Genomic DNA, 13839 nt, shown 5'->3' with positions numbered 1-13839 from the left:
TGAAAGCTGTTCCAGATAGATGATTACACAAAGGAAAAGCCTCCAACTTAGACCTGGGTTTGAAGCCAGTCATGCAGGCTACAAAAATGGGTGGGGGAAGGAAAAGATTGAATGAAAACTTATTCATAGAACAAGAGCACCGCTATAATTTTAGCATTAATGTTACCTTATTGACAATTTCCTTTTGCTCTTGTTTCCCCCATATCATTCATTAGATATGCTGCCAATAATAAATGGTAGTTGATAGTAATAATGATAGCTAACATTTGTATATTAAATATATAATGTAATAAATACAACATGGTTTTTATATTTATATACATTTATAACGGGGATCAACTAGGTGGTACCAGAGTGCACTGAGCATTGGACCTGGAGTCAGAATGTCTGCCCTTCCTAGTTCAAATCCAGTCTTAGATACTTACTAGCTATATGACTCTGGCAAGTCACTTCACCCTGTTTACCTCAGTTTCCTCATCTGTAAATTCTGGAGAAATAAATGGCAAACTGCTCCAGTCTTTTTTGCAGAAAAAAATTCCAGATGAGTTAGTGAAGAATCAGATATAACCAAAATGATTCAATAACATAACATTATATATATATATATATATATACATATATATATGTATATATGTGTGTGTGTATTGTAAATACATTGATAATTGTTTTAAGTGCTATTGCACTTGAAGATTTGAAACATATTTTTCATATACTATCTCATTTTATCCTCACAACATCCTGTGAGTAGGTTACTATTATTATTCCCAATTTACAGATGAGAAAATTGAGACGAAAAGAGGTTAAGAGACTTGTGCAAATTTACACAGCTGGTGAATATCTGAGGCAGAATGCTAATTTAAGTTTCCCTGAATTCAAGTCTACCACTCTGATCACTCTACCACAGTAGGCAAGAACATTTTTCTTGATTTGAATTATCTTCCTTCAATTCATTTTTTAAAAATTCATTAAGGGGTCATTTTCATTTTGCACTGAGGATAAAAAAGAAATTATACTTCATACTGATTTTCAGGAAATTTATAATGGTATGGGAGTAAAACTGTGTGCACAAATGTCATGGAGGAAGATGGAGAATAGAGATGGACCAGTGAACACGGTTCCTTGAGCATGTGCAGAAGGCTTTGCTTATGCGATGACCAGGTGAATCTTCCTTGTCTACCCTGTTATTGTTTCTAGTCTTATTATCACACGAAGAATAAGATATTTTCTGAATGGTTCTGAGCCATATCTGAGAATGCTAGGCTATTTTGGAGTGAGAAGTAAACCTCTGGTTTTGGGGAATGACCTCAAGTTTTTGCCTCCTCACCTGGGCACTGAATTATAGTCCAGGAACTCAGGGCTAAAGTGTTGCTTCTATTTCTCTTCTTTCTAATCTTCCTTGTGCTGTACTCTTGTGAACTCTGAAAGGTTAAGGCAGTGAGCCACCAGAGGTAAGGGACTCAGAATCCACTCCAGATTCTCTGATTAAAAGTAGAGCCCTGAAGACAGACCTATGGGACCCAGCCCAGCAGTAGATTTACTCTGCAGCCAAAATGCCAGGTCTTTTGAGAGGAAGTGACCCATGTACTGGGAAATGAACTTTGTGGGGAAGATGTTTTGTTGTTATTCAGTTGTTTTTCACTTCTTCATGACTCTTTGTGACCCTATTTGAGGTTTTTTTGGGCAAAGATCCTGGAGTAGTTTGTCATTTTCATTTTCAGCTTATTTTACAGATAAGAAACTGAGGCAAACAGATTTAATGACAGATTTAAGGTGACACCACTAGTAAACATTTAAGACTGGATTTGAATTTAGGTACTCCTGACACCAAGGTTGGCACTCCATCTGCTTCTTTGTTTGAGCAATGTTTTTTAAGTTTGAACACCCAGGAAATGGAGTGATATGGGAAGAATATACCCCTTCTAGGTTTGGAGGTAAATGTTTATAATTAAGATCTTCCTAAATCTCTCCAGTAAATTTTTTTGATAACAACAATAGAAGGTGGGACAGCTAGGTGGTGCAGTGGATAGAGCACCAATCCTGAAGTCAGGAAAACCTCTTCTCAGACACTTAACACTTCCTAGCTGTGGGACCTTGGACAAGTCACTTAACCCCAATTGCCTCAGCAAAAACAAAACCACAACAACAAACCAATAAAAGTTGACTGATTAAATGGTATTAGGCTGCTAATCACTGTAGGATATTAATAACATAAAGGAAATAAGTATTATTGACAATTAACATTGGGGAGAGCTCACTGGGATGTGGACTGAAGCCAATGGCATTAGAAAGAATCAATATGATCCTTCAAAGGAGCAGCGAGAACCCTGAGGGGGAAGATGTAGCCTTATTCTGGGGGACCTGACTCATCAGTATGAATGCGAGTTAAATAATTATCATTTAGTCTTCTTGGCAAAGATACTGGAGTGGTTTGCCATTTCCTTCTCCAGCTCATTTTACTGATGAGGCAACTGAGGCAAACAGGGTTTTGTGAGTTACCCAGGATCACACAGCTATCAAATGTCTGAGGCTGGTACTTTACCCACTGTGCCACCTAGCTGCACAAAGTGCATACAAAATAGTAAGAAGGGAATGTTGTTCATTGAAAACTATACACCTTTTAACTTGAATCTAATAGAAATGCAGACAGCAAAGACTGAACAACTGAACTAGAAAATGGGTGGCCCCATGCTGGCAAGAAGTATTCAGGTTATTTGAAGGCTGGGATAAAACTACACGTGTATGGACATTTTTTTTTAATTTATAATTTTTTTCACAGTATATATGCATGAGTAATTTTTTTATAACATTATCCCTTGTATTTATTTTTCCAAATTATCCCCTCCCTCCCTCTACTCCCTCCCCCCGATGACAGGCAATCCCATACATATTACACGTGTTACAGTATTACCTAGATACAATATATGTGTGTAAATCCAATTTTCTTGTTGCACGTTAAGTATTAGATTCCGAAGGTATAAGTAACCTGGGTAGATAGACAGTAGTGCTAACAATTTACATTCACTTCCCAGTGTTCCTTCTCTGGGTGTAGTTATTTCTGTCCATCATTGATCAACTGGAAGTGAGTTGGATCTTCTTTATGTTGAAGATTTCCACTTCCATCAGAATACATCCTCATACAACATTGAAATGTACAGCGATCTTCTGGTTCTGTTCATTTCACTCAGAAGACATTTTTGATGCTCTTTTACTTGAACACTAGCTCTAAACAATGAAAAATCGATGTGGAAGGCACTATGGCCAAATTAAAGTGGAAAGGCATTTGATCAATTAATTGATCAATCAGCCTTGATTAAATACCTTCTCTGAAAGAGGCACTATGCCAAGTACCAGGAATATAACGTCAATAAATGCAACAATCTTACATACACGAAGATTGTCTTTTGATAGAATGATGAAACGCCATATTGTTAAGAGTACAGCAATAAGGCCAGAAACATCACTGATGATGAATTAGTAACTACAGTAACATGCAAAATGTAAAAACAATTTCCACAAAGAGCAGCTTAGTTTAAGTTTAGACTCTAGTTACTTGGCTGACTGGTGCAGCTGTCATTTCCTTTTTCCATACACCTACATTGAACTACTTTTAATTTTGGCACCAACAAGGTTCAGAAGCTCTGCTAATTATACCGTCTGTTACCTGCTACAATATGTATGTGTCTATGTATATATGTAAAACACACACACATGTGTGTGTGTGTGTATGTGTGTGTACAGATACATCCTGTTGGACTGTTTGTCAAATATTCAAGCAAAATATTCCTGTCCAAATTTATTTTTCAATCATGATTGGTTTCAGAACGTATTACGATTAAGAATTCTTCTTGGTTCTGCACAAGTCATGAATTAATTTGAACTTTTGCCTTTCTTTGGAAACTCGGGATATAAAACAACTATATCCAATTGAAGACAGGTAGGTGGTGTGGTGGATAGAGTGCCAGGTCTGCTTTGTGAAATCAAATCTTGCCTAGACATTTACTAGCTGTGTGCCCTGGGCAAATCACTTAACCCTATTTGTCTCAGTTTCTTCATCTGTAAAATGAACTGGAGAAAGAAATGGCAAATTACTCTAGGAGCTTTGTCAAGAAAACCCCAAATGGAATCAGAGAATTGGATATAACTGAAAATGACTTAACAAAAACACCAACAAATACCTAGTTAGCAGCTCTTAGAAGGCACAGCTAGTGGTGGTAGACTCAGGTGTCATTTCTATGTTTTTGAGTTTGAGCTTGAAAAGATCACAGAATTCATTTAAATCCAACCATGTCATGTTATAAAATGAGAAAACTGAGGTCCAGAGTGCTCTTTGCCCAAGGCCACAAAAATAATGGTTGAATCCCAGAGGGGTCCCCTCAGTGGGTTCTTTAGCGGGTGAGTCCTTTGGGTCCACACTTCTAAAACTGTAAGCCACGAGCCCCTGCTAATTAATGTGTTTACAATAATAGCTAGCAAGAAGAGACACAACTAGATCAAAATAAAAGTTTTTACTAAAACTTCATTATAAAGTAAGCAGCAACAAAATACCTCCCTTATCAACTTTAGGGCGCACTTTGTCCAAAGTAGTGAGAATAGATATTCCTAGAGGTCACAAATATTATGTAAGAAGCATATTTGGCCAAGGCACAAGGGAGGGAGAAAGCCACATATTCGGGGAATATATGTGGCCAAGGCATGAGAAAGGAGGAGCAACTTATGCCTCTACAGCTGCCAAACATCCTAATTCTCTGATATATACTTCTTGTTGTTTAGTTATTTCAGTTATGTACAACTCTTTGTGACCCTATTTGGCATTTTCTTGGCAAAAATACTGTAAGGGTTTGCTGTTTTCTTTCCAGGCTTATTTGATAAATGAGGAAACTGAGGAAAACAGGGTGAAGTAACTGAGCAAGTGCCTGGAACTCCTGAACTCAGAAATTCTGGACCTTGAACCCCTGAGGCGACAGTCTAAGCTGGTGCTACCCCAGAAATCTCTCTTCTCTGCTAGGACAGAGTCTATCATTATGACATCCAGAAAATTCATAATTTTTCCTCTGTGCAGAAAGCAATGTCCTTGAATTCTCTCTTTGGACTTCATGGAAGCATTGTCTCCCATAGCAAATGCTTATAATCTAAGTTGCCGAAATTGTTGCTGCCTGGGGACTTTCCAACTTCCTTTCCCCCTACCCCTTGCTTGCTAGGGAAGATGCAAAAGAAAATGTAGAGCTGAGAGTGTAAGTTTTATGGAATTAGTTTCTTTTTTCTTTTTTAGTCCATATGGGTGAGGTTAAGTTAGTTACTTTTATCTAAAGGCCAACATCCCATAATTTCTCTCAGACTGATTAAGTAACTTTTTCATTTTAATCAGCAACTAACAATACGCTAAATCCTATAGTGATATCTTATTGTTTTGGAAACCCCTTTATTTGATCTGAGACTCCCTTGGATTCATCTCCTTTACCAAAGTCAGTAGCAAAATTGAGGTTTTAACTAAGGTCTTCAGGTTCTAATCCAAGTCCCCTGTCTTTAAGTCAGGATCTTTCTATTGCCCCATGTTGTCTGACTCCTAATGATGAGGCTTTGAGGCTGGAAGATGGTAGGATTTGTATCATTAAAAAAATTAATTTGCATTTAATGGCAGGTGGGAGTGGGAAAGGAAGAAAAGGAGAAAAAAAGAAATTTACATGATAACTTTATTATTTATTCTCTTGGTCCTAGAGTGTGTCTGCTACCTCAATTTAGCCAATGAATAGTGAACTTGAGTGGAACTCTAAGAATTTACAAATCCAGATGTAAAGACCAAGCTCCTTGCAGAAGAAGTTATGCTGTGAGAATTTTATGGACCAGATCTAGGGGATCTTGAAGCCCCTAAACCTTGAGATCTATAGTTTACAGGGGGAGGGAATTATTTTAATACTATGGATTCTTCCATTTAGGAAAGATTCTGCTCTTCAGATGAACCAGAAAAAGTCGAGCTAAAATGGAGCACAGTTCTTACTGGCACAGGGAGCTCTTTGAAGAAGCAAGCTCTATAATCTAGACAGAGATAGCTTTGACCTCCAAAAAGGGAAAAGTGATTGTCACTGGGAGTTGGGGGCTGGGGTGGGAGAGTAGATACTTTCTGAGACCATGACTGCAGATTGGGGTAAAGGAGTAAAGAAGCACTTAATTAGATCCTATATTCTTATACCCCAAAATTGAGGGTTAGAAGAATGTATTTCATCCAGAGTGCTGATGTAGTGACCTGACCAGTCAAATCCGTGGCAAGGGAATTAGAATTGAATTAATAATAAAGGTAAATTCTAATAGACGGAATAGATGGAAAATGCCATCCACATTCAGAGAAAGAACTATGGAGACTCTGGAAAGAAGCACATTAGTTTCCCCCATTGTTTGTTTGTTTGTTTCTCGTGTTTTTTCCCTTTTCATATGATTTTTCTTGCACAACATGATAAATATAGAAATATGTTTTAAAGGATTGCACATATTTAATCTATATCAGATTTCTTGCTGTCTTGGAGAGGAGGGAGGGAGAGTGGGAAGGAGAAACATTTGGAACACAAAGTCTTACAAAAATGAATGATGAATCTTTACATGTATTGGGAGAAGTAAAACATTATTGAAGAAAAAATTAAATTTGGGGCTGGGTTGCTCTATGCAATCATGAAGCTGGAAGGAGCTGGTAGTATACTCCCTGCTCCCCAGATCCAGGTTACATGGCACACAGATATAGAGGGAGCTATATAGTACAGTGACAATTAGAGAATATAATAACATATAATAAATTACTTACTGTTTGATAGAGACAATATGTGCAAAAGAATTAAGAAAAACAAAGTTCAAAGTAAGTTGATGTTGTTACCAAAGGAGTGAGTCACAGAAGAGAGAAGACTTCATCTGGTACTTGAAAAATGAGTTAAATGTGGGAAAATAAAGAGGAAGATGGAAAGCATTCCATTAGGGGGAAAAGCAATGAAGATCAGAGGTGAGAAATGTGCTGCATATGCATGGAGGATTGAGTTGAGGAAGGGAGGGAAATATTTAATTAGAGCAGAAGATTTGTGTTGGGAAGTAATAGAAAGTACAGTTAGATACTGGAATGAAGTTATGGAGAACATGAAAAGGCAGTTAAATGTTAAATTTATGTAGGAGGTTCTAGAGCAGAATGGTTCTAATGAAAATGGTATTTTAGGAAGATTAATCTGGCATTTGTGTGAATGGAAAGACTAAAAGTATGAACAGAGTATCTAGCAAGGAGGGATTGCAGCTAGGGTTAGGACTAATGCCAATAGAAAGTAACTGACTGATCTCCTTCTCCCACCCAAGAAAAAAACAAAACAAATTACAGCAAAACAACCCTTAATAATCAGCAAGGAAATAAGGGACTGATATAAGTGAGGAAAAAGAAGAGCTGGAGGTCACAGGATTATAGATTTAAAGCTGTAATAGAATTTGGGTGCCATCTAGTTTGACCTCATATTACAGATGAGAATACTGAGGCTAAAGTCATTTTACTAAAATGGCTTGTCCAAGGTCACTGGATAGTAAAGAGCAGAACCAGGAGTCTAATCCAACTCCCCTGTCTTTAAGTCAGTATCTTTCTATTGCCCCATGTTGTCTGACTCCTAATGATGAGGCTTTGAGGCTGGAAGATGGTAGGGTTTGTATCATTAAAAAAAATTAATTTGCATCTAATGGCAGGTGGGAGTGGGAAAGGAAGAAAAGGAGAAAAAAAGAAATTTACATGATAACTTTATTATACATTTAAAAGGAATAGCAAATTATACATAATAGATTTGCAGTTTAGTGTGCAATCATTTTTTATTATACTATGATATGAAATGCTTGTTTTATTCCATTAATTAAAAATACATATACATGAAAAAAAAGAAATTGACTTTTTTTAAAAATGAAAAGAATGCTTAAGTGCTTAAGTCTTGTACATAATAGGAAAACCATTTCGTTTAATTCAATTGAAAAATTGTAGCATGAAGGTGGAGAAAAGACTCAAGCTCACACTACGTGAGGACTGGCTAAAATAAATTTTTTTTACATTCTACATTCAAGAAATGTAGAAAACCAAAGACTTAGCAGAGAAAAGATGACTTTCTTTACATATCTGAAGGGCTGTCATGTAAAAGGTGAGTGCAGACTTCTAGCTTTGAAGAGAACTGGGAAATTTAGACTCAATGCCAGGGACTTCCTAAAAACTGGAGCCGTCGCAAAGTGGAATGATCTACTTCCAGAGGTACTAGTCTTTGAACAGAGGTTGGATAGATAACTTGTTAAGATGTGGTAGAGATCCTTTATGTGCATGAACTAAATTAGATGAGGATCCTTCCAACTCAAAAATCCAGCAATTCTGAGGAAATGGAAATTAGAAGAGTAAGGTTCTTTATGGGCGATAGGAATGAAATGAATGAATAAAAACCTATTAATACAAATGAAGAGGTAAGCTTTGGAATATGAGAAGGGTCTTTATTTTTTTTAAAAGACTAGTGAAAAGGGGGAGGAGATATAAAGTCAGATATAATATAGGTAAAACTGAACAGAACAACAAGAGGTGGGATAAAAGTCCAGTGAATATAAGAAGATTCCAGAATTGAATGAAATAGGTGAATGGAGAACAGGTCTTCAGGTAACACTGAATATAGTATCAGTCATGGAGAGAGAGCATACATTACAGAGGTGAAAGTTAAAGCAGGGAGGAAAGAAAATTGAAGGGATGGCAGGTACAGTGCAGAAGCCATCCTGGGGAGGAAGAAATAGCTCTGGAAATAGCAGACAAAATTGTGAAGCATCCATGATATAAAAAAATTGGTGAACATGAATGAGCTAGTTAAAGAAGAGAGAATAATAAGTAAGGAGGATGTGGTCAGAGACAGACAGTACTAAATCAAAGATCTTGAAAGAAGAAGTTGTTTGGGGATGATGAAGTCCAAGTAAGACTCTGTGTGTGTGTGTGTGTGTGTGTGTGTGTGTGTGTGTGTGTGTGTGTGTGTGTGTAGTTGATGTAAAAGGGGCCACTGTGATGGCTCATTAATCTAGGCCAAAGTCACAGAAGATCATGACAGAATGCAGTAGAAACAAATAATGTGAGCAAGGTGCAGGAGTCATCTGGGAATGTAGGACATGGGGGTAGCATGCTGATGATGGATGAGGCGAATGTCACATAAAACAAAAGAAAGATGGTAAACCTATGATCCAGAACTGACAAAGACTGAAGAGAAAGCAGGTTTCCTCTGATTCCATTTCCAGTGGGAGAGGAAATAGAGGAAAAAGTGGGACCATGACAAGAGGCACAGCATCTTACTGGGAGTATGCCAGGTGACTGCTACGGTGGTAAGATTGAGGGAAGAGGGATTAAGGATAAAGATGAGCTTGTCCACAACTGAATTCTATAAGGCACAGTGCAAGAGAATAGTAACAGAGAGGCTGGAATGAATGGGGTGCAAACTGGATAATTATAAAAGATTTGGGTGGAAACAGCTGGGGTGAGAATTTGGGCCAGATGAGTTAAGAAATGGTTAAGAGACATGAAACACACGCATGCACGGACATATACATGCATGTACATATATATGTACATATACATGTGTACACATATATATTGAAGCAAGATTTAAGTGTGTATATATGAAATTTACATTTATATAGCAGCTTCAGGTTTACAAAGAGATATCTCTACAACAATCTTCCCTTTAAAGGGAGCTACTGCAAATTTTATTATCATCATTTTATGGATGAAGAAAATGTGACTTATTCAGTCACACAGTTAAATATATATTAGAAGATGGACATGGGCCAACTTGGACCAGATGAAAAGATTATAAATAGGCAGTGAAAAAATATTTGAAAGCACCCATTTAATTACAGCTTAATGGTTCAGAAATTATTATATATAGGATTTTTGGGCAAAATGTTAACTTGGCATTGGATTTCTTATTCATGTGTGTGTGTGTGTGTGTGTGTGTGTGTGTGTGTGTGTGTGAGAGAGAGAGAGAGAGACAGAGAGACAGAGAGAGAGAGACAGAGAGAGACAGAGACAGAGAGACAGAGAGACAGAGAGAGAGAGAGAGAGTGAGAGAGAGAGATAGAAAGAGAGAGAGACAGAGAGACAGAGAGAGAGAGAGACAGAGAGAGAGAGAGACAGAGAGAGACAGAGACAGAGAGAGAGAGAGAGAGAGAGAGAGAGAGAGAGAGAGAGAGAGAGAGAGACAGACAGACAGACAGACAGAGAGAGACAGAGACAGAGAGAGACACAGGGAGAGAGACAGAGAGAGAGAGAGAGACAGAGAGAGAGAGAGACAGAGAGAGACAGAGAGAGAGAGAGACAGAGAGAGACAGAGAGAGAGAGAGACACAGAGACAGAGAGAGAGAGAGAGAGAGAGAGAGAGAGAGAGAGAGAGAGAGAGAGAGGGAGAGAGACAGAGACAGAGAGAGAGAGAGAGAGAGAGAGACAGAGAGACAGAGAGAGAGAGACAGAGAGAGAGACAGAGAGAGAGACAGAGACAGAGAGAGAGAGAGACAGAGAGAGACAGAGAGAGACAGAGAGAGAGAGAGAGACAGAGAGACAGAGAGAGAGACAGAGAGAGACAGAGAGAGACAGAGAGACAGAGAGAGAGAGAGAGAGAGAGACAGAGACAGAGAGAGAGACAGAGAGAGAGAGAGACAGAGAAACAGAGAGACAGAGAGAGAGAGAGAGATAGAAAGAGAGAGAGAGAGACAGACACAGAATATTGGATTTTGTACTTTAATTTTTGAATCCATGGAAAATGGTCACCTCAATAACATTCATTTATTTCTCTTTTCTTCCTTGTATGGGCGTGGGGCCTTTAGGAACTTTATAAGGCCTTTAGAATCTTTTGATAGTTAAGAACAAAGTACAAAGATTGTGAACATGTATAATAAACAAGCCTAACAAGTCCCAAGCTATCAACTAGATGAGAATTTCCAGAATAAAACTGAAGTATAATACAGAAGAAAATATGTTCTTAAAAATTCCAAAGGGAAGAAAAAAGGAAGAAATTTCCATAACAGTTTTGTGGTATATTTGAAAGGAATAACAAGTTGTCCATAGTAGGTTTGCATTTTCATGTACAATCATTTTTTAATTGTATGTGATAGAAATGCTTATTTTATTCCATAAGTTAGAAATAATTTTATTAAATTTCATTTTTTTTTTGGTAAATGGAACTTTAAAATGTTATAAAATTAAAAATGGGAAAAATTATCCTCTTCTTTTGAACATAGGAGGTGGCAATATAAGGAGAGAAAAGTTACATCACTCCATCTAGAATCACAGCTTGATGGTGCAGAAGAAAGCATGAGTTCAAACCTGGCCTCTGACACTTATTAGCTGTGTGACTCTGGGTAAGTAATTTCACCTCTGCCTAAGGTTCCTTAAGTGTAAAATGAGGATAACAACAGTATCTACCACACAGTGTTGTGGAGCATAGTTTTTTTTTGGTTTTTTTTTTTTTTTTTTTTTTTGAGGCACCAGGATCACACAGCTAGGAAGTGTTAAGTGTCTGAGACCAGATTTGAATTCAGGTCCTCCTGACTTCAGAGCTGATGCTCTATTCACTGCGCCCCCTAGCTGCCCCTAAGGATCATAGTTTTAAAGTGCAGTGTCTTGTAGACAGTAGCTGCTTAATAAATGCTCATTTCTTTTCCTTCCTTCCATATGAAATGATATACATTTTGTAAGTAAATAAATAATAAGGGTTCACACTTCCACAGAACTTTTAAAAATTTATTAATTTGCTCACAACAAGCTTATGAGCTAGGCGGGAAGGCTTATCACACCCATTTTGATATGAGGAAATTGATGTTGAGAAAATTGAATTAATGGCCAATGTCACCAAACGGAACAATATCAGAATCCAGATTCAAGCATGGTTGATGACAGTTACCAGAGAAAGTGGTACTTTTTACACGGATCTGTACTCATACAAAACATCCCCAATCTTAGTGAGTATAATACCAGCATCCCTGACAGGTAGCTGAGAACAGGCTGGGGCACACAGTGTATTTGTTCCAGGGATTGAAATAAACCCTGGCACAGGATGTGAGTAAGAGAAAAATTACAGTGTAAGCAGCAGAGAACATTTTGGACTTCGAAGTTTCTCTTTCTTTTTTAAACCTTGTTCCATTGAGGAGTTGACGGTAATAATTAGAAGGTTCAGCTAAATAATTTCTGTTTTGTTTGTGGCTAAATAGTTCATTTAAAAAAATAACCACTGATGAGGGTAGTAATTGGTCAAGATGGACTTCCATGCTGGAAGACGTCTAAGCAGTAAGGTAGTGTTTTCTTTAATGACTAATTTATCAATCAAGATGCCTTTATCAAGGGCCTGCTATGTGGGACATACTGTTGGGTGTTATGGATATCCATAAAAAGTTCTGCTCTCAAAGCACTATCATTCCCCTGCTGACAGCCACTCAGTGGTGAAATACATGAAAGATGCTGAAGGTCTATCTTTCATATAAAGAAGAAAATGAAAAAAATAAGTGGATATTACTGAGATGACAGCAAAACCTTAGCTACAGGTCTCTCGATGATCATTTTCCATGGAGACAAAGATTAAAGTGATCTGGTATTGAGGAACTAAAATACTTTGAGAGAAGGTAAACAAATGCCATAGGTTTTTCCCTGAAACTTTCAACCTTAACGGACTGAGTAGAATTATAAGTATATACTCAAATATTGGCATGATCTCATTTTGCATATTCCTTGCCATGTTGCAGACACCAACTAATCTATGCTGGTGCCTGCTTGAACAACTCTTGCCCGTGCCATCCAGGAGCAGGGGAGGCCTCTGTTTCTCTTGGAATTTGGGGCGACTGGTCAACCCTTTGGGGATACCAGTGGTAGTCTACAGGTTATTATTCACCATAGTTATAGGACCAACCTGTCTTCTTTTTCCATCACACATTTTCATGATGTCAAGAACACATGGCCTGGAATTAGAAAATCTTTTGTTTAAATGTAGCTACAGATTATTAACTGTGTGACCTTGGGGATGTCATTTAACCTCTCAGTATATTTCCTATTCTGTAAATTGGGATAATAATAGCACCTACCTCATAGGATTGTTGTGAGGATCAAATAAGATCATATATTTTAAAGGGCTTAGGACAGTGTCTGGCACATAAGTAAACACTACATAAAATTTATTATTTTTATTACTATTATTATTAGTGTACTTTTCTTCAAAGTTCTTTATTTGTTATAGTTTCAGCTTACTCAAACCCATCATGCACCTCTCCGTTATCTTCTCTAACCTATTCTTTTTCAATCTTAAAAATTTATTGTGTCATGTGGATGGCACAGTGAATAGAGCGCTAGCAAGGAAGACCTAAATTTAATAGCTGAATGAACTTGGAAAGTTACTTAACCTATGTGTGCTTCAACTTTTTCATCTGTAAAATGGGATCATAATAGTACCTAACTCCTAGGATTGCTGGGAGTAACAAATAAGAAAATATTTGTAAAGTACTCAGCACAGTGATTGGTATGTAGTACCATATACACATGTTATTACTATTATTCCTTATCTCTTAGTCATATAAGAACACCACTAGAACATTAATATTAAGAATATCTTTTGTTTCTGGAAGAATTTGGGAATATTAAAGGAACTTTGTAATTTCCTAAAGGCAACAGAGCCTATTTTCCTCCTCTTGTTTAATTTTGGAACCAACTCATTATTAATATATACTCTAGCATTTCATAAGTGAGTAATAGTCTTTCTTCATCAACTTGATTTTTCTTATAAGTATATTCAGTCTAAACTTTTGTGAATGGTTAAGGATATCTTCTTGCAGACTCTGCAATGT

General features: G+C 37.3%; 1 protein-coding gene across 12 annotated transcripts in view; it reads right to left on the bottom strand.

The window, feature by feature from the left end:
- Positions 1 to 13839, bottom strand: part of PHACTR1 (phosphatase and actin regulator 1) — a 604015-nt gene that overhangs the window by 98363 nt on the left and 491813 nt on the right. The window lies entirely within an intron of this gene.

Source organism: Sminthopsis crassicaudata, chromosome 1 (assembly GCF_048593235.1).
Source record: "Sminthopsis crassicaudata isolate SCR6 chromosome 1, ASM4859323v1, whole genome shotgun sequence".
Taxonomy (NCBI): domain Eukaryota; kingdom Metazoa; phylum Chordata; class Mammalia; order Dasyuromorphia; family Dasyuridae; genus Sminthopsis; species Sminthopsis crassicaudata.
The sequence above is the reverse complement of the archived record's forward strand: the minus strand, read 5'-3'. Positions and strand labels throughout refer to the sequence as shown.